The sequence below is a fragment of the Colossoma macropomum genome, unplaced genomic scaffold, assembly GCF_904425465.1.
Source record: "Colossoma macropomum unplaced genomic scaffold, Colossoma_macropomum, whole genome shotgun sequence".
NCBI lineage: Eukaryota > Metazoa > Chordata > Actinopteri > Characiformes > Serrasalmidae > Colossoma > Colossoma macropomum.
In genome coordinates this window covers 25,702,150-25,721,745 of record NW_023494796.1, presented here as the reverse complement: position 1 = coordinate 25,721,745, position 19,596 = coordinate 25,702,150, and the positions used below count along the sequence as shown (strand labels likewise).

At 40.9% G+C, this 19,596-nt stretch overlaps 8 non-coding genes across 8 annotated transcripts; all 8 read left to right on the top strand.

The window, feature by feature from the left end:
* The first annotated feature begins 1,556 nt into the window (after positions 1-1,556).
* On the top strand, positions 1,557-1,638 carry trnas-gcu. Its single transcript has one exon. It is a non-coding gene; the product is annotated as a tRNA-Ser (tRNA).
* Positions 1,639-4,088: 2,450 nt separating this feature from the next.
* trnas-gcu lies at positions 4,089-4,170 on the top strand. The gene has a single exon. It is a non-coding gene; the product is annotated as a tRNA-Ser (tRNA).
* Positions 4,171-6,760: 2,590 nt separating this feature from the next.
* trnas-gcu lies at positions 6,761-6,842 on the top strand. Its single transcript has one exon. It is a non-coding gene; the product is annotated as a tRNA-Ser (tRNA).
* Positions 6,843-11,689: 4,847 nt separating this feature from the next.
* Positions 11,690-11,771, top strand: trnas-gcu. The gene has a single exon. It is a non-coding gene; the product is annotated as a tRNA-Ser (tRNA).
* Positions 11,772-12,821: 1,050 nt separating this feature from the next.
* trnas-gcu lies at positions 12,822-12,903 on the top strand. The gene has a single exon. It is a non-coding gene; the product is annotated as a tRNA-Ser (tRNA).
* A 2,891-nt stretch (positions 12,904-15,794) lies between these two features.
* On the top strand, positions 15,795-15,876 carry trnas-gcu. The gene has a single exon. It is a non-coding gene; the product is annotated as a tRNA-Ser (tRNA).
* Positions 15,877-16,413: 537 nt separating this feature from the next.
* On the top strand, positions 16,414-16,495 carry trnas-gcu. Its single transcript has one exon. It is a non-coding gene; the product is annotated as a tRNA-Ser (tRNA).
* Positions 16,496-17,032: 537 nt separating this feature from the next.
* Positions 17,033-17,114, top strand: trnas-gcu. The gene has a single exon. It is a non-coding gene; the product is annotated as a tRNA-Ser (tRNA).
* Positions 17,115-19,596: the final 2,482 nt, after the last annotated feature.

Sequence of the window (19,596 nt, the reverse complement as noted above, 5' to 3'; positions counted from 1 at the left end):
GCAGAAGAGTCAGGAGAGGCCAGTTTCTCCTCAGAATGGCCTTTTATTCTGAACAAGGTAGAAGAAGCCACTGGAAAAGGTCACTCCCAGCCACATGCTTTCTCCTTATGGTAAACGCAGGCCCACACCCCAACACAGTAAAGCACAAAAAACAAACCCAACAAAGAACAACATTAACAATGACAACTGTAACTCAAAGGGGGCCTCCCATGAGCCTCTAGCCTGTAGATGATGTGTTAACTTATCTTCAGCCACAAAACATATCATTTGACCAGGGGTGCCTAAACTTTTGCATACAACTGTACATGCAGAGTGTTGTAAGGAAAAGTAGAATATTTACCATATGCGTGTGTGGGAATGCACATACACACACACACACACACACACACACACATATATATATATATATATTAAAGCAGTAGAACACGAGAGGGAGTGTGTTATCGCGAAATAACATCACGTAGATAGATCATCACAGCCGTGATGTTATTCGCCATGACACATGACCTTGAGTGTTCTATTTTCTATATATATATATATAGAGAGAGAGAGAGAGAGAGAGAGAGAGAGAGAGAGAGAGATAGGTTCACTGTTGGTTTTGGATAGTAAATAAAGTGGCTGTATTTGTGTTGACCCCTGGTTTCTATCACCACCACTGTAAAGAAATCTGAGTTGGAGCATTTCACATCACACCAATTCTGAAAAATCAGTGCAAACATTGCCCTTTGATTTCTCACTGTACTGAGCTCCACTGCTTACTGAACGCTGACTGGCCTTAATCTAGTGCTGTAGAGCTCTAGTCCGGTCTTGGTCTCGACTATATAGATCATGGAAGCGTTATTAATAATAAGCCAAGGTTTTTTTCGTTTATTGGAATTTGTTTTTACAAAAAACACTATGAAAAGCGATGAAACAGACAGAACAACTGCAGTTATTTTGTCATCTACAGAGACGAACATAGAGAATCATAGAGTTCATAGAGAATCCAATAGCATGGATGTTAAAGGAAACTGAAAGATTTGAAGGCCACATTGTGACAAACAAATATGATGAAGAGAAAAGCAAAACACTGACAGTAATTAACCGGGCTGAATAATGAAGGGCTGATCGTCTCAACATCCCTAACGCTTAAGCAAGCAACCGTGTCTCCGCTAAAAAATCATAGAAACCACTAAAAGTGTCTGCTGCCCCCTGGTGGTGTTTAATGGCCACTACTGGTGTTTACTGTTTTCCTGGTGGGTTGTTATCACAGTGTAAATCATCCTAATGGTTAACAGTTTTCTAGGACAGACTCCAGATGCATTTGATGGTTTCCTAATGGGATCTAAAGGTGTCCTACAGGAAGATGGTGGTCCATTGATCATTGGTAACCATTGAGCCAATTCCCATTAGACAGCAAAGCCATCAGGTTCTTTTAAGTAGTGCTGTTTAGAATAATTATTTACAATAAAAGTAATGTCGATCAGTAGAGCTCAGACCATAAATACTGTGCATCAGTGACGTTGCCGATGATTAATTCGCTTCCCTGTTTTCCCGCGAAGTAGCAGCGCTCGCAAGACGAGGTGGCCGAGTGGTTAAGGCGATGGACTGCTAATCCATTGTGCTCTGCACGCGTGGGTTCGAATCCCATCCTCGTCGAGTGCTTTATGCCTCCCGTTGTTTGCTGTGAACGTGGGGCTTTAATGAGGATATAAATCTGCAGATTTAGATTCGCTTTATTCGGCAACGAGGTTATACATACAAGGACTTTATCTTGGCGCGTGCACGTATATGCATACTAGACAGACCAGACGGCACACAGACTATGAAGAAGCACCGATCTAAGAGAAAAGTGAAATAAAATACAATAAATAAAATATAAAACCCCATTTCCAAAAAGGTTGGGACGCTGTGCAAAATATAAATAAATACAAAATGCAACAATGTACAAATCATTTAAACCCTATATTTAATTGAAAATAATACAAAGACAACATATCAGATGTTGAAACTGATTTTAATTATGCCCATTTTGAATTTGATACCAACAACACGTTCCAAAAAGTGGGGATGGGGGCAACAAAAGGCTGGTAAAGTTGTTTAATGCTAAAAAAACACCTGGTAGTTGATTGGCAACAGGTCAGTAACATGACTGGGTATAAAAGAGCATCTCAGAGATGCTGAGTCTTTCAGAAGTAAAGATGAGGAGGGGTTCACCACTCTGTGAAAGACTGTTAGCAAATAGCACAACAGTTCAAGAATAATGTTTCTCAATATAAAACAGCAAAGAACTTTTGCTTTTCATCATCTATGGTGCATAACATCATTAAAAGATTGAGAGAATCTTGAGAAATCTCTGTATGCAAGGGACAAAAACCAGTGTTTTCTGGCCATGATCTTTGTGCCCTCAGATGCACTGCATTAAAAGCTGACATGATTCTGTAGAGGAAATCACTGCATGAGCTCTGAAACACTTCTGAAAACCACTGTTTGTGAGAACAGTTTGTTCCTGCATCCACAAATGCAACTAAAAACTCTTAAATAGAAAGAAGAAACCAAATATAAACAGGACCCAGAAATGCTGCCACCTTCTCTGGGCCCGAGCTCATTTAAAATGGACTGAGGGGAAGTGGAAAAGTGTTCTGAGGACCCACAAATCAAAATTTGAAATTCTTTTTGGAAATCATGGACCCTGTGTCCTCTGGGCTAAAGACCATCAGGCTTGTTATCAGTGCACGGTTCAAAAGCCAGTATTCATGATATAGGGGTGCATTAGTACAGATGGCATGGGTGATGTGCACATCTGTGAAGGCACCATTAATGCTGAATGATATATACATGTTTTGACAACATTTACTGCCATTCAGACAGTGTGTTTTTCAGGGAAGGCCTTGAATATTTCAGTAAGACAATACCAAACCACATTCTGCATGTATTACAGCAGCATGGCTCTGTATTTAAAGAGTCCTGGTGCTAAACTGGCCTGCCTGCATTCCAGACCTGTCACCACTGAAAACATTTGGCACATTATGAAATGAAAAATATGACAAATGAGCCCCCGAACTGTTGAGCAGCTGAAATCTTATATCAAACAAGAATGAGAAAACATTTCACTTCAAAACTACAGCAGTGTCTCCTTACAGAGTTTGTTAAAAGAAGAGGTGATGAAACACAGTGGTAAACAGGCCCCCGTCCCAACTTTTTTGGAACTTCTTGCTGGCATCAAATTCAAAATGGGCACATATTTTTCAAAATACAATAAAATTTCTCAGTTTCAACATTTGATAGGTTGTCTTTGTGGGATTTTCCTTTATGAATATAGTTTATGTGATTTGCAGATCATTGCATTCTATTTTTATTTACATTTAAACCAGATGGTTACGGATGATGAACCTAACCCTAACCCTAGACTCAGTGTCTGCTGTGTAAAACTGGATCATCAGGCTCTGCGGCAGGTTGAATTTCTTCAGCTGTCTCAGATAGAAGATTCTCTGCTGTGTTCTCTTGGCTGTGGAGACCGAGTTCATTTCCCACTTCAGATCCATCCATTCTGCCATCCTGTTTCAGTCCATTAAGCTTCCACAATCACACAGGGGCCACTTTAATGGACATCAGCTCACATGAGTAATACTGACCAAAACCTAAAGCATGTGAAAAATGCATAAGTGAGACAAGGTGGCCGAGTGTTTGAGTAAATAGTGGAAATAAGAAAAAAAAAACATTTATTGTTTTTATTAGCGTTTTAACAAGTTTTAAAATTTAACAAGATGTTTTAGGCCAAAACATTATCACAAGCTATCATAAAACAACTTTTCAGGCATCAGCATTTATAATCATTTTGTGTTAGAACTCGCTGTGAAGGAACTCTTAGAGGTGGAGGGCTGGCTCCTATCACCACAACTGTGAACAATTCTGACTCTGTAAGCTCTAGAACTGAGAATTTCACACCAAACTGTTCTGACAGACTTTATTTACAACACAACCATCTAATTATGTAGAAATTATGAAAAATAGGTGGAGTTCCCCTTTCACCGCCATTAGAAAAGTGGAGGCAACGTTGCTGAGAAATGTGTGAATGTAGTGTCTGGATGAAAAGCCTGTGGGCACCAGACGAGGTGGCCGAGTGGTTAAGGCGATGGACTGCTAATCCATTGTGCTCTGCACGCGTGGGTTCGAATCCCATCCTCGTCGGCTGAGGTGACCTTTATAATGCTCGGTATTAGGCCTTTCACAGATACCCTGAAGCTGCTGAAAAGGAAGCTTAGTTTCTCTGGTGAACCGAGAGAAATGGGATTACGTTGTTGATAGTCTAGGGTGCTTTTCTGTAGAATAATGTGATTAATTATAAAGCAAAGCAGCAAAATAATATTTTGATATTACTGATGTTACAGAAGAATACGCTTAGAAAATGTGTGTGTGTGTGTGTCTGTGTGTGACGTTATAGAAGTCAAGCTCATTTTGTTTCCCAACATGTCATTAAAAACATTCCTTATTTTAAACCACAGTGTAAAAATGTGATGATACATCAAACTTTAAAAACAAGTTGACTATAAATTATTTTGCCATGTTTTGAAAGCTAAGCACGTTGGAGAATAATAACAGCTGCATAAAAATGTCTGCAAATAGTCTTTTGCACTCATGCTGCGTGTTGGTCGTCCACTAGGTGGCGACATACGTTGTGAACAAGAAACCTTAACTGCTCTAATTCTCATAATAATTTTAACAGCAGCAGTGTTGTTAATGATGCGTGTGATGTAATGTCATGGTGATGTGTGGATGAGAGCGGGACACAATCTAACACATTTAGGGTTTGATAAACAATAGTACTGCACTCTCAGAAAAAAAAGGTACTAAGCTGTCACTGGGGCAGTACCCCTCTTGTCACTGGGGTAGGACCATCTCAGTACCTTTAGTCAGGGAAAATACTTGTACCATAATCCATTGAAACTATATTTTCTAAGTTGTACTGACTCCACACACCCCGCCTCGTCTCCAGGCTGTTTATTTTATTCCTCTGTTTTAAAACATTAGCTTATGAAAAGGTACAAATACATACTTTTCACCTGGAAAAACGTATTTAAGGTACATAATAGGATGTTAAAACCTCTGTTGTACCTTTGAGGGAACATTTACATTGTTTCTACCTTGATGAAAGAAAAACGTACCTGGACAGAAGAATCTCACACCCCGACACAAAGTAACACAAACGACACATAACACATCCTTACACTAACAAACAACAACATTTAAACATGTTAACGTCCCTTTTTAGGAGGCCGCACGGCTACCATGAGCCGCCACGTGTGGCCAGCCAGCAGTGGGTCACTACAATATGAATTGTGCTTAATATGACCATGAACAAGAACTAACAACATAAAAAGGTCAGTTTTGATTTTAGGTTGACTGTTAATCCACTGTGCTCTGCATGCTTTGGGTTTAAATCCCATCTTTGTCGAAGAAGGTTTTGACAGCCAGGCTACGTTCACATGACAAGCCTCGTTGCTCAAATCCGATTTTTTTGCTCAAATCCGATCTCTCTGACATGACGGTTCACACTCGTTTAGGTCAGTTATTCAAATCTGTCATTAATGTGAACCAACCGGCGTCCTAAAATGACCTGCATGTGCACATCCTATTCAGTAACGTCACATGAATGAATCACGTGAATCATCAGCAAACAGACTAACGAGCAGAACGAGCTTCGCTGAGAAGATAATTAACTCTGATCAGCTCTCAGCTTCATTATTAGAGCGAGATGAAGATGAAAAAGGTAAGATGTGTTGCTTTTCCACCGTTTACAGGCTTTAACTTCTGTTCAGCGCTGCTGCCATGGTAACGCTGAATGATGGCGCAGGCAGTGGGAGAAAAAGCACATGAATTCCGATCTGAGCGTTCACATTAAGGTCACGTGGCCACGAATCGGATACGTATCCGATCTAGGACCACAAATGAAAGTGTCTCAGGTCGGATTTGAAAACATCAGATCTGAGTCACGTTAGGGCAAAAAATCGGGTTTGTGCCACTTTAGCCTGGTAATGTGAGTGTAGCCTCAGAGTTTTGTATGAATTGCTGTGTGAATGTGGAGCAAGTGAAGTTGACTGTCCACTAGGTGGCGACATACAATACTTAAGGCTCAATTAAAAGAAAAGAAAGATCAAGAACTGATAAAAACAGCTCATCTACCAAACAAACCCGCTGATAGAAATAGATAATCTTCCCAGCACTCTGTAACGTTTTACGATCATTTCCAACAATTTTTTTAATCAAGATTTGAAAAACTCAAATGTGCATAAATTAAGTCATATTCTATGACTTTCCAGTCAATTCGTTTTTAGAGGACACTAAAGTGTAATGATGACCATAAACCAATTGACCATAAACATACACTGGCAGTGTTGTTTACAGTGAATATTATGTCACTGTGTAGAGTCTCATAAACATTAAAGTTGAACTCCACCGTTTTTTTTTTAACAAAATGTTTGCAGAATTCTGTCGTTGAGATGTAAACAAATTCATTCAAAGTGGTTTGATGTAAAATAGCTTGTTGTCGAAACAATGTCAGGCTCTGTAGATTCACAGAACAGAGATTTTTACACCAGTCCTCTCTGAATGACTTTGTTTACATCTTAACCATCTGATTATGTAGAAGTTTTGAAAAATTGGTTGCGTTCAAATTTAACTGTCATCATGAATCTGCGGTGACAGAACATAGAAATGTCAGAACTTATAGTATAGGTCTTATAGTAAACTTTCCCCCTGGAAAGGTCAACGGGTGTAGTGGGACGAGGTGGCCGAGTGGTTAAGGCGATGGACTGCTAATCCATTGTGCTCTGCACGCGTGGGTTCGAATCCCATCCTCGTCGACTGAGGTTCATTTATGGCTTATGGAATTACTGGATGAGCTGTTGGATTTCATTCGTGGAAGACGTAAATTAAGTACCGCCAGGCCTGAGTCTAATGCATATAGAGCATCTCTAAAGAAGTCTGGAGAGACCATAAGCTGTTGCTATAACTTTCTGGATTGTTGTCTTGAGATAACAAGATAAGTAACAAGTTATTTCAAGATAAAAATTTTGTTATCTTGAGACAAGAAGATAAATAACTCGTTACTTTAAGATAACAATTTTGCCATCTTGAAACAAGATAAATATCTCATTATTTCAAGATAGCAATTTTGCTATCTTAAAAAAACAAGATAAATAACTCGTTACTTTATCTTGAGATCATAAGATAATTAACTCGTTATCTTAAGATAACAACTTTTGTTATCTAGAGATAACAAGATAAATAACTCGTTATCTCAAGATAACAACTTTATCTTGAGATCATAAGATAATTCATTCATTCTAAGACAACAATTTTTGTTATCTTGAAATAACAAGATAAGTAGCTTGCTATTTCAAGATAACAATTTTGTTATCTTAAGATAACAAGATAAATAACTCATAATTTATCCATGGTGTAATGTCATGGTGTGGTGTAGATGAGAGTGGGGCACAGCCTAACACATTAAATAAATCAAAGTTGTGAGCTCTATTTTTCCAGGCAACCTACACATCTCTGCTACAAATAAAAATGTAAACTTTCTTTCCAGCATGTTAACATAAACCATAATAATCTGCCACTGTTTGAAAGCTGGTGAGAGCTGTGTCCTTCAGTCCTTTTTAAAGTTTATTTAAGCAAAGAAGAGCAAAGGCTCAGTTTACAGATGTAGAAGAAAGCACAGCAGCCGATAAAGTAACAGAGTCTCTGCTCTTGAATGCTCACACACATTCTCAAAACACTGCACACATTCACCAAATTCTCCCATATTGAGAGCAAAATGAATCTCTGGCCACAAAACCATGAACGTTCTCCTAAAAATGAAATATTCATCTTAAAATACCAAACACACCATCATTTGAATAGAAGAGAAAACGTTATCACTGTGTGTTTGCTGCTGTTTTTAGACTAAAGAAAAGGCAGACAATGAAACGTCCCTTTATATGCATTACTGAATAAATCACTGAGGGCTTTATTATTTGTACTTTTTAGTATTTAAATGAGGCAATATATACACCATACTTTCAAGAATATAAAAAATAAAATAAAGACAGAACAGCAGACAAAACAAGGCTCGTTTAAAACAAAACAAAGTGTTGTTTGTATGAATAAATACATAACAAATCAAAACTAACAATGCAGGCCCCCCGTCTCCAATCTCCATTTGGTCACTAAAAAGTGGTCTATACTCATTAAAAATGGTTCTAGAGTTCTTTAGTAAAAAATGGTTCTGTATAGAAACATGAGCACTCAAAGAACCTTTTGCCTGACTAAAGGGTTCTTTCCATCATCAAAGGGAAAGAACCCTTTATGGAGAATGTGCTGTAGATGACATGAGGTAGTGGAATAAGGTGCCGACATATTTAACGTGATGTGATCTGTAAGTTACGTCAGATAACACACATATACACAGCAGTTACTGAGGTAGTAAAACAATTATAATTGCTGAGGTAGTAAAACAGTTACTGAGGTTGTAAACAGTGTAAACACAGTATTGGCAGCAATGTTCCAGATAGATAGTGCAAGTAGAGCATCAAAAGAGGTGTGTATGAGTGGGGCGGGGGGGTTTAGTTCAGTCCTTGTGAGTTTAAAAACCTGATTGCTTGAGGGACAAAGCTGTTGCAGAGTCTGGCAGTGATGGCACAGATGCTCCAGTACCTTCTGCCAGACGGCAGCAGTGAAAAAAGTCTGTGTGAGGGATGGATGGGGTCATCCACAATGCCGGTGGCTTTGTGGGTGCAGCGTGTGGTGTACATGTCCATGATGGAGGGGAGAGAGACCCCGATGATCCTCTCAGCTGTCCTCACTATGCGCTGTAGGGTCTTGCGGTCAGAGGCGGTGCAGTTCCTAAACAAGGCGATGATGCAGCTGCTCAGGATGCTCTCCACAGTCCCCCTGTAGAACATGGTGAGGGTGGGAGGGGGGAGATGAGCCTTCTTCAGTCTCCGCAGGAAGTAGAGGCACTGCTGGGCTCCCATGGCTACGGAGTTGGTGTTGAAGGACCAGGTGAGGCTCTCTGTGATGTGGATGCTGAGGAACTTGGTGCTCTGGACAATTTCCACAGCAGAGCCAGTGATGGTCAGTGGGGCGTGGTCACCCCGCACTCTTCGGAAGTCAACAACCATCTCCTTAGTTTTGTCTACATTCAGAGAGAGGTTGTTGGTTCCGCACCAGTCTGTTAGCCGCTGCACCTCCACTCTGTACGCTGACTCATCTTTCTTGCTGATCAGACCCACCACAGTCGTGTCATCAGCAAACATGATGATGTGGTTTGAGCTGTACTTTGCAGCACGGTCATAAGTCAGCAAAGTAAACAGCAGTGGACTGAGCACACAGCCCTGAGGGGTACTGGTGCTCAGTGTGGTGGTGCTGGAGATGTTATTACCTATCCTGACCAACTGAGGTCTCTCAGTCAGGAAATCCAGGACCCAGTTACAGAAGGAGGTGTTCAGGCCCAGCAGGCTCAGTTTTCCAATCAGCTGCTTGGGGATGATGGTGTTGAATGCTGAACTGAAGTCTATGAACAGCATTCTGACATAGGTGTCTCTATTGTCCAGGTGGGTTAGAGTCAGGTGGAGTGTGGTGGAGATGGCGTCGTCTGTTGAGCGGTTGGGGCGATATGCAAATTGCAGGGGGTCCAGTGAAGGAGGAAGCTGGTCTTTAATGTGCCTCATGACAAGCCTCTCAAAGCACTTCATGATGATTGGAGTGAGTGCAATGGGACGGTTGTCATTGAGGCAGGACACTGGAGACGCAGGGATGATGATGGTGGACTTGAAGCATGTTGGAACGACTGCAGTGCTCAGAGAGATGTTGAATATGTCCGTGAGAACATCAGCTAGCTGTGCGGCGCATTCTCTAAGCACTCTCAGCACTGCCACCACATCAGGGTCACTGCAGTGCTGAGAATGATCCACTACCCAGTTAATACCTGCTCTGTGGTGGCCCAGTGATGGTTCTGACCATTGAAGAACAGGGTAAAGGGGGATAACAGTGTATAGGATAAACAGATAAACAGATGGACTACAGTCTGTAATTGTAGAACTATAAAGTGCTTCTACGTGGTAAGTGGAGCTGATTAAAACAGGCAGTGAGTGTAAATGTGGGTGTAAATTAAGTACCTAAACTTTCACAAAGCAGGATTTGTGTGCTAAGAGAATACGTATAGACTATGGAGGCCTTTTGATTATGTTCCATTACTTTTCAGTCTTTAACTGTTTTTCTGGTCATTAAAGTATAATTGTTGCCATAATTAAAGACATTACACCAGCAGTTTAGTTTTTAATGAATGTGAGGTAATGTCACTATGTAGTGTATTTAGCGTTAAGCTGATCAAAGCTATTTTTAGCTTTCACATGTTACAGGGGAATTACACCAATTATTAAAAACTTTGACATAATTTAGTGGTTGAGATGTAAACAAGTCATTCATTTCTTTACAGTGGTGGTGATAGGAACCAGGGGTCACAATGTCTACAGAGCAAATACAGCCATTCTATTTACCTTTCAAAACCACCAGTGAACCTACACCAGTCTTCTGAGCTTTATGTGTAATGTAAATGATGGAAAAAATCTAAAATTCAGTTTTTATTAACTTTTTTTAAAGTAAAAATCTGATCAGAAAATTCAGGAAAGTTAAGTAAGTGCTGTTAGATGTTAAATGAGCCTGGGCCCAGAGAAGGAGGCAGTGTTTCTGGATCCTGTTTATGTATGGTTTCTTCTTTGTATTTTAGAGTTCTAACCTGCATTTGTGGATGCAGGAACAAACTGTTTTCACAGACAGTGGTTTCTGAGCCCATGCAGTAATTTCCTCTACAGAATTGTGACTGTTTTTAAGGCAGTGCCTCTGAGGGCCCGAAGATCATGGCCAGCAAATGCTGGTTTTCTGCCTTGTCCCTTGCATACAGAGATTTCTTCATATTCTATGAATCTTTAAATGTTATTATGTACTGTAGAAAAGCAAAAGTTCTTTGCTATTTTACGTTAAAAAAAACATTATTCTTGAATTGTTGCGCTATTTACCTGCATAGTCTTTCAAAGAGTGGTGAACCACTCCTTATCTTTAATTGTTGCCCCATCCCAACTGTGTTGTTGGCAAAATTTCTCACTTTTAACATTTGATATGTTGTCTTTGTACTATGGTCTTTATACTATCTATGTACAGTTTAAGTGATTTGCAAATCATTGCATTTTGTTTTTATTTACATTTTGCACAGTGTCCCAACTTTTTTGGAAATGGGGTTGTAGATCTGATATAAGTAGAGCAATTTTAGCAAGATATCATTAAAAACATAAGATAATGCCAAAATAAAATATAATCTTGACCATATTTATAAAAATTAAACTGACACCACTTATTTGGTTACATTAACATTCAGGTCTGAAAGGTCCACATGTTCCCTCAATTTGCCTGAATTATTTCAAATCAATTGAACCTCTTTTGATCACAAGGGATGACTGATTTGTAACAAAACACAGAATCAGACAGTTGAAGTGCTGATAGATGTTCATCCAAGGTTTCGTTACTTTAGACCAATCAGAACAAGTTCTGATGCATCTTTACTTTCTTACCATGTTTAGGTTTTGGACATGCCTGGTTTAACGTGGTAATATAACCTGATAGATGTTCACCTGACCAGGCTTGTGCATGATCAAGCACGCAAGGGAATGACGAGGTGGCCGAGTGGTTAAGGCGATGGACTGCTAATCCATTGTGCTCTGCACGCGTGGGTTCGAATCCCATCCTCGTCGACTGAGGTTAATTTATGGCTTTTGGTATGAATTATAGCAGGAGTATGCGGCTTTACTCGATGGACTTTGCAAAATCAGTTGGAAAAGCTTGTTTGGATTCTCTGATGGACGTGCTGGGATTAGATTCTGTTCATCATCTCAGTATTTGGTGTGAATTGTCCTGTTTTAGAGGCTTAACTTTGAGCTGACTGTCTAAATCCTGCTTTGTGGGAAAAAACACATGGTGCATATAAACACATTAGACATAATTGTTTTTTTTACTTTCCATGTATACTCAGTATTACATTTTTATCCATATGTTTTCTGAGCACAAATCTGATTTTTATTTTATTAAACTACATGACAAAAAGGGACTTTTAATACATTTTTTTGTCAAATCAAGTTCAGTCAAGATGGCACAAACCACAGAAAATGCACATTCAATTGTAAGTAAAAGCTGAAAAAGTACATGTAATGTAAATAGTTCAAATGAAAACTGTAAACCTGTTAGTGTAACCTGATTGGCAGTGAGCTGGGTGAACTTGGCCTGTGGCCAAAGGTCACTCATCGGCACGCGTGGGTTCGAATCCCATCCTCGTCGAGGGAGGTTAAATTATGGTGTTTGGTGTGAAATGCTGCATGAGTGTGCAACTATACTCAATGAAAACTTTGGAAAAGCTGTTCTAAAGGTTTCTTTGGCTTCTCTCACAGACGTGCTTGGGTTAGAGTGTTCACTCCGTTCGTCATCTCTCAGTGTTTGGTATGAATTGTCCTGTTTGAGAGGCTTAACTTTGCGCTGACTAACCAAAAGTGAGTTTTAATCATATCATATCGAGTTTAATGAAGATGACACAAATCATAGAAAATACAAATTCCATTGTAATTAAAAGCAGAAAAGTAAACGTAATGCAAATAGTTGAAATGAATACTTTTAGGTGTTCATCTAAAGAACATCGCTAGAAAGTCATCATGCTAAATGTGATTGTAGGACATGAAGGGGTTAACCTGCTAGTGTAACCTGATTATCAGTGAGCTGACTGGGCCTGAGGCCAAAAACAGCCTCTTTACATTGACGAGGTGGCCGAGTGGTTAAGGTGATGGACTGCTAATCCATTGTGCTCTGCACGCGTGGGTTCGAATCCCATCCTCGTCGAGTGTGACTGTTTTGGAGGAGCAGATCTACACAGACTACAGCTGAACTCTCTCTGTGGATCACCACTTCACTGCAGAGCTGGTTCTCATTCAGCAGCATTCAAACTGCATAACAATGTCGTCTTTTGACCTGGCCTCAGTGTACAACACTGAATAGTGGTAGTCAGGCCTGAGGGAAGAGCAGTTTTTGTCTGCCTGTCTTGACTCCTGCCCCATTGCCGTAGGAGTAGCCTGCACAAATCAACTTTACAACTGGCTTTGCAGCATTTCTGTTATTTCTCAGAGCATCACCAACTGCACTGGCTGTCTCTGCTTACCCTTTAATAACGTCCTCCAGTACATCGAAGCCAATTATGTGGTCGCCTGCTACACTGGGATCACTTGAAACTAGAATTGGAATCTAGAGGCTGGGGCCAGTGTTGTGGTGCACTGTCGTCACTGTGCGCAGCGGGACATGGTGTCAACAGTAGTGTGAGGCAATGAGCAGGAAAGAAGTCTTGGGTTCTCATTTAAGTAATGTTGCACACTTGTCAAGTTCAAGTGCCCTCAGTCATTTATTAAGTGTTGATCGCCCAGAAAAAAGGATATTTACATATTTACAGCAGTGTTAGAGGTTTATAAACAAAACTAGTTTTTAAGGCGACTCCATTAGCTCCTCAGCTAATATTCGGCAGCCACTGGCGCTCACAGCCTAAACATCAGTCTGAAGCAACTAAATATGTCAGGAGGCCGTAAGGCCAACCAGACTACACAGTAGGCCTTGAACCTTCTCTTTCACTTCCCCAGGTAAGCTCTTCAGTCAGGCTTTATCATCTAAGCCCCACCCTAACTGAGGCTGGAACACACTAATACAGATTACAGGGGTGACAATACAACATTGGCTTAATATCAACAAATAACATCAGCATATGCTACATCAATAACATCTGCATGGCCATTTCTCGTTTTTATACCAGTAAGTACATTCACATCCAGCTATAGTTTTCAATTTAACAAATTTTTCTCTTTACAGGTTTTACTCCAGCTTTGCTCACCCCTCTACAGGATAGCTGTGACATCACCCAGCTCCTATAAGAGGACAGAGACCCCTGTGCCACCACTTCCCTGGACTCAAGGTAAGTGTACATATTTACATTTTACATTTATGGCATTTGGCAGACGCTCTTATCCAGAGCGACTTACCGTTTGATCATTTTACACAGGTAGGTGAAGGTAGTGTTAGGAGTCTTGCCCAAGGACTCTTATTGGTATAGTGTAGGGTTCTTACCCAGGTAAGGGATTGAATTCCAGGCTGCAGCGTAGAAGGCAGAGGTGTTAACCACTACACTACACCAACCACTCGCAATGTCTCTCTGTAATGAGATGTAATGTTTTAGACAGTCTTAGTGAGTTTATTGACTCGCTCAAGCAAGTGACTGTAAGATCCTCCAGATACGACCTAATCTGGAACTTAATGGTATCACTGAGTAAGCATGTGCTGCTGATCACAAACGTCTTCCTGATTAGTTCAGAGCTGTGCTGAGTCTCTCTCTCTTGACATGAACAGCAGCGCGTCTTTGAGTTCTATGGCTCGAAACAATAAGTCTTGTGTGGATTCTTTTGGGTCTTAGGTTTTTTGGTCTTCTGATACAGGTCTGAGCTGTCTTCCTCTTTATAATGTCCTTTTAAGGTAGTTTTGAGTTTTGATCTGTTTATTTAAACCACTTGGCATCTTAATCTGATTGTGAGTGAAATACAGGTAATGAAAGATTTCAAATGTCTGCTGTTAGATGATTATGTAAAGTATAACAATGCAAAGTCTCATCATGTTAGACCAATCAGAACAAGGCCTGGAGGAGTTTTTGTCACCATACTACACAGACCCCCAAAGTCGTGCGTCATTCTGTAATTGGCATTATGCCCTTATTGGGATCTCCGGGTCTAAGCTGTTGGCCTTCTTCCAGGATGATTAGATGAGTTTCAAAAGAGGTGAAAACCACTCACAGTCTGGTCATGTTGAGCAGCGTAGCCTGAGTGCAGGTCAGCTTGTAGGGCTACTACACTGGCAAAGTGTGTTTTGCGTATTTTTAAAGGAGGCTTCCATTTGAATGACATCGGTTTAGTGTGCAGTAGCATTAGATTACATGTAGCATTATTCATATTTCGACTCTTATAAAATTGTTCATAGGACAAACCGTATCAGCTTTGGATCATTTGTGATTAACACAGATTGTGACAGAGGCAATTTTAAAAGAATCCATTTTTCTAATAGAGAAATTGCTTTTTATCCCACAGTTGCTTTTATGGGCGTAAGAGCACAGCGCCAACTAGAGAATGACCACAACTTCAGTGGTCTGTGGTGTTGCAGGGCATGAATGGGTTAAACTGCTAACGCAAGGTGATGGACTGCTAATCCACTCGGTGTGTGGGTTCAAATCATACATTCAGTCATTTGGTAACAAGATGCTTAATTTATTTTAACGAAACAGTAGAAAATACAAATTTCATTGTAATGAAAAATAGAAAAAATGCATGTAGTGGAAATAAAAAAGGTACTATTAGACGTTCATCTGAAGTGTAAGAATACAGTGTCAGCACTTTAGACCAGGGATGTCCAGTCTTATCCACAAAGGGCCGGTGTGGCCGCAGGCTTTCACTCCAGACAAGCTGGAGCACACCTGATTCTACCTGTTTAGGTGGTCTTAGTCTTCAAACTGCTGATCAGGTGCCCTCCTGCTTTGTTGGAATGAAAACCTGCATCCACACCGGCCCTCTGGGGATAAGACTGGACACCCTGATTTAGACGAATCAGAACGGTCTCTGTGGAAGTTCCTCACCGTGTTAAATATAGCTCTTGGACAGGAACAGGTCGACCTGGCAATGCAACCTGACTCATAAATAGAGCAACTGTGAGACGAGGTGGCCGAGTGGTTAAGGCGATGGACTGCTAATCCATTGTGCTCTGCACGCGTGGGTTCGAATCCCATCCTCGTCGAGTGAGGTTGATTTATGGTGTTTGGTGTGAATTGCTGCAGGAATGTTGAGCTTTACTGCATGGAAAGAGAAAATTTGCAGAAGCTTAAAAAATCTGTTGAAAATGCTTGTGAGGGTTCTCTCATGGACGTGGTGGGATTACACTGTTGATTACGTTCGTCATGTCTGTGTTTGGTATGAATTGTCCTGTTTGTCAGGTTTAACTTTCAGCTGACTGACAAAATCCTGCTTTGTAGGGAAAAAACCTGGTGCATGTAAACACATTAGACGTAGCTGTTTTAGATTATTCTGCATGTATACTCAGTATTCAGTATTCATCCATGTTTAATGTAGTTGTAGGACATGAATGAGTTAACCTGCAGGACATGAATGAGAAAACCTGCATCCACACCGGCCCTCTGGGGATAAGACTGGACACCCTGATTTAGACAAATCAGAACGGTCTCTGTGGAAGTTCCTCACAGTATTAAATATAGTTCTTGGACATGAACAGATTAACCTGGCAATGCAAGCTGACCCGTGAGTTAAACCCATATCAGACGAGGTGGCCGAGTGGTTAAGGCGATGGACTGCTAATCCATTGTGCTCTGCACGCGTGGGTTCGAATCCCATCCTCGTCGAGTGAGGTTGATTTATGGTGTTTGGTGTTAATTGCTGCAGGAATGTTGAGCTTTACTGCATGGAAAGAGAAAATTTGCACAATCTTAAAAAATCTGTTGAAAATGCTTGTGTGGGTTCTCTCATGGACGTGGTGGGATTACACTGTTGATTACGTTCATCATGTCTGTGTTTGGTATGAATTGTCCTGTTTGTCAGGTTTAACTTTCAGCTGACTGACAAAATCCTGCTTTGTAGGGAAAAAACCTGGTGCATGTAAACACATTAGACGTAACTGTTTTAGATTATTCTGCATGTATACTCAGTATTCAGTATTCATCCATGTTTAATGTAGTTGTAGGACATGAATGAGGTAACCTGCAGGACATGAATGAGAAAACCTGCATCCACACCGGACCTCTGGGGATAAGACTGGACACCCTGATTTAGACGAATCAGAACGGTCTCTGTGGAAGTTCCTCACAGTATTAAATATAGTTCTTGGACATGAACACATTAACCTGGCAATGCAAGCTGACCCGTAAGTTAAACCCATATCAGACGAGGTGGCCGAGTGGTTAAGGCGATGGACTGCTAATCCATTGTGCTCTGCATGCGTGGGTTCGAATCCCATCCTCGTCGAGTGTGGCTGTTTTGGGGGAGCAGATCTACACAGGATACATCTGAACCTCACCGTGGATCACCACTTCGCTGCAGAGCTGGTTCTCCTCAGCAGCTGAAGGTTTTTTAATGAATGTTGCTTGGCAGAAGCTTGCTCTTTTTACAAGGACCTGCACATAATAAAATCAAGATAAAGACAAATCCACAGTAGAGTGTTTCTGCAGTGTGTACTATAAATGCCATTTTGCCTTTTCCTGTGTGATTTCTGAATTTTATATGCATGCTCTGATAACCACACTAGCCAAAACTAGCTAACATAGCTATGAACAAAAGGCTAACCACAACACAAGATACTTCCAATGTTACAAAGGCACTGAACTGCACAACTTCTCTGTAAAAAATACATCTTTTATATTAATCCAACTACTAGTGTTGTATTATTTAGGTTGTCTCACCTGGAAAATGGTGTAAATATGACTTATAATGAGTTTTGCTTGCCCTCTTTACAAGGACTCGCACATACTAAAACAGGAAGTACAGGAATCTGTGACTCAAGCAACAGGGCCAGCTAGCGACACCTAGTGGCAAAACGTTATACACCACATTCCTATTCACTGTAAGGCTGAGGTATTTCTTTGTTTTGTGGGGGGTGTATGGTTTGCTATGAATTTCTCTCATTTTTAACCACTTTTAGAAGTTATGATCTTATGCATTCTGTGACTAATTCCAGTAACGTACATATGAATGTATAAACACACAAGGTTTCAGTGAATGCTCTCCTTAATCCCCACATTCTCACCTCTCCACACAAAACATCATCCTGATATTAATAATAAAATACAGGTGACATAAGATGCTGATCTTAAAAGGCTTAATTCACTCACTTCTCCATGACACCTCTAATGACTCTCTCTCTCTCTTTGTGGGTGGAACACTGGAGCAGTTGGGTTCAGGGTATCCTGGGTCTGATATAGGGGTGATGACCATGTTAGGTAGCCAGTCTGATGTTGTTTATCGGAGTCAGACTCACTCACTGACTGTTGGTCCGACTGGAGCTGATGAGGTCTGTGTTCTGCCTTGGCCCTCCTCCCTACACGTCTCTCCTGATTCACCTTTGGTTCTTTATTAAATGCCAGGTGATCACATGGTAGCAACAGGTTCCAATGCAATACTGTAACCCTTTCTCTACCACTTTCAGCTTTGAATTCAAACACAGGACTATCCTTTCCTCCACGACCTTTGACAACATACACCTCCTCTTCCCAGTGTGAGCGAATGTTTCTCACCAGGACTCTGTTGCCTTCAGCCATGCCTGCTCAGTCAGGTCCGCATGTTTCTTCTTATCATACTGTCTATCTATCATACCCGTTTGCTGACTTAGCCGCAGACCTGGATGCAATCTGGTATTTCTCTTCCATCCTACCTTTCCATTTGTTTACATAATCCCGAAAAGATCCTGGCTGGTGTTCAGACTCATTGAACTTCTCGGCCACCATTTTTGCTGGTTTATTGGTGGTTCACAAATCTGAGTGACAGAGTGTCAGTGTTAATAAAAGCGATCTTGCATGAGGCTGAAGAGAGTCTGTTTGGACCTGTGTCTCAGCAGTGCTGCCTGAGATGGAGCTAAACTGTGGGGTAGCAACAGTGCCGTGTTAGCGCTTCCACCTCTGGACTGATGACCTTCGTGCACTGGGACATGAGCCCATCCATAATTAGTGGCAGTCTGGACAGTCTGTCTGCTTCTGCATTAGCTTTGCCGGGTCAGTGCTTGATAGTAACATGAAAATCAGCCTGTTCTGCCACCCATCTCTGCCCTGTAGCGTTGAGTTTAGCAGTATTGAGGATATAGGTAAGAGGGTTGTTTTCTATGTAAAGTATAAACATGGGAGCATGATACAGATAATCTCTAAAGTGTTTGCATACTGCCCATTTTAATGCTAAGAACTCTAGTTTCCCAGAATGTAGATTATAATTCAAGAGTAAAGAGGCTGTTATTGTCATTCCATCTATGTACAAGTACACAGTGGGGTGAAATTATGTTCCTCCAGGAACAACACGCTGCAACAAGGAACAAAAAGTGCAAACGTGCAGACAGTGTGCAAACAATAAATATGATAAATTAAACAGACATTAGACACAGTAAACAGACAGGACAGTGTAGCACCGACACAGCACTCATTTCTGAGCATGAGGTTGTGGAATAAGGTGCAGAGATATTTAACACACTGTGATCTGTGAGTTACGCAGTCAGATAACATACGTGAGCACAGCAGTTATTGAGGTAGTAAAACAGTGTAAACGCAGTATTAGCACCAATGTTCCAGATAGTGCAAGTAGTGCCTCAAAAGAGGTGTGTGTGGAGTATGTGTGTGCGAGACAGGTTGTTGGTTCCACACCAGTCTGTTAGCCGCTGCACTTCTTTTCTGCTGGATTGAGAGTTCTAGTCCCAAAAGCACTCGCACTCAATTTCCTGTCCTGGTGCTGGTGGAGCACTGCTCCTAGC